This window comes from Myotis davidii, unplaced genomic scaffold (assembly GCF_000327345.1).
Source record: "Myotis davidii unplaced genomic scaffold, ASM32734v1 scaffold472, whole genome shotgun sequence".
Lineage (NCBI taxonomy): Eukaryota > Metazoa > Chordata > Mammalia > Chiroptera > Vespertilionidae > Myotis > Myotis davidii.
Genome location: NW_006283774.1, coordinates 842,167 through 843,230, shown reverse-complemented (window position 1 = coordinate 843,230; position 1,064 = coordinate 842,167). Strand labels below are relative to the sequence as shown.

At 66.6% G+C, this 1,064-nt stretch overlaps 1 long non-coding RNA gene across 1 annotated transcript in view; it reads left to right on the top strand.

Annotated features, from left to right (window-relative positions):
- LOC107183822 overlaps nucleotides 1-1,064 on the top strand; it is a 9,124-nt gene extending 8,060 nt beyond the window's left edge. Inside the window, exon 3 of the long non-coding RNA XR_001514623.1 lies at nucleotides 993-1,064. This is a non-coding gene — a long non-coding RNA (uncharacterized LOC107183822). The remainder of the gene's footprint in view (nucleotides 1-992) is intronic.

The window sequence follows — 1,064 nt, the reverse complement described above, 5'->3', positions numbered from 1 at the left end:
GCAGGCAGGGAGGGCTTCCTGGAGGAGGCGCCCGTTTCCCATTTGCCCCAAGTCTGAGACACCCCTCCCCCCAGCCAGGTCACCTTGGAGCCCTGGTCCCTCCACCAGCTGCACCTAGTTGCCCCCTCTGTTTTATGGCTTTGCCCCAATTCTCCACCCAGCCTGTTGCTGGTTCGGGCTCCACTCCCCGCCCCCCCCTCCCCCATCCACACTGTGGCAGCTGGAGTCACTGGGTCAAAAACTAAAGTCCACCCGAGTGATCCCACACTCCACCTGGCTCCGAGCCCCCGGCCCTAGCCTGCCGGAGCCCTTCAGGTCTGGCCGGCCCTGCTGGCGGCATCGTCCACTCCCCCTGGCCCTGCCCCTGCCCCTGGGGGCTTCTGGAATGCGGGCCCCAGGCTCCACCTCCACATCAGGCTGCTCTCCGCTTTGTCTGCACAGTCCTGCTCCCCCTGTAAGTTCCAGCTCACTGTCACCTCCTCCAGTGAGTCTCAGGGGTAGTCCTCAGCCCTCAGGACACCCCCAGGTCACTGTGTGTCCCTGGCCCAGTAGGCCTGCTGCCCCGTGGGGTGACCGAGTCCCTCCTGCTTGGGGCTCCGGGGGCAGCAGTGACGGGCGGGTGCCAGTGTGGGTGAGCGAGAGAGCAGTCACCTCATTCCTGTCTGACCCCGTCCAGGCCTGGCCGTGCCCAGCTGTGGAGTCCTCTGTGACTGTGCTCTCAGCCGGGCCAGGCGAGGGGCACCCCCAAACTTTCCGGCTCAGGGGATGAGGCGGGAGGCAGGTGGTAGAGTTCAGAGAAGACCCTGTGGGCGGTGGGTGGGTGCAGAGCGCCCCCTGGTGTTTGCCTGCTGCCCCGCGTTCCTGGCTGAAGTGTGGCAGTCCTGGGCGGAGGAAGACACAGGTGGGGGACAGGCAGAGGGGGAGGCCTGGCCTGGGTGCCTGGGTCCCCCACTGAGACACCCCTTCCCCACCCCCTCCCCGGCCCTCGGCAGCTCTGGACACGTCCAACGTGATGGTCAAGAAGCAGGTGTTTGAGCTGCTGGCCGCCCTGTGCATCTACTCGC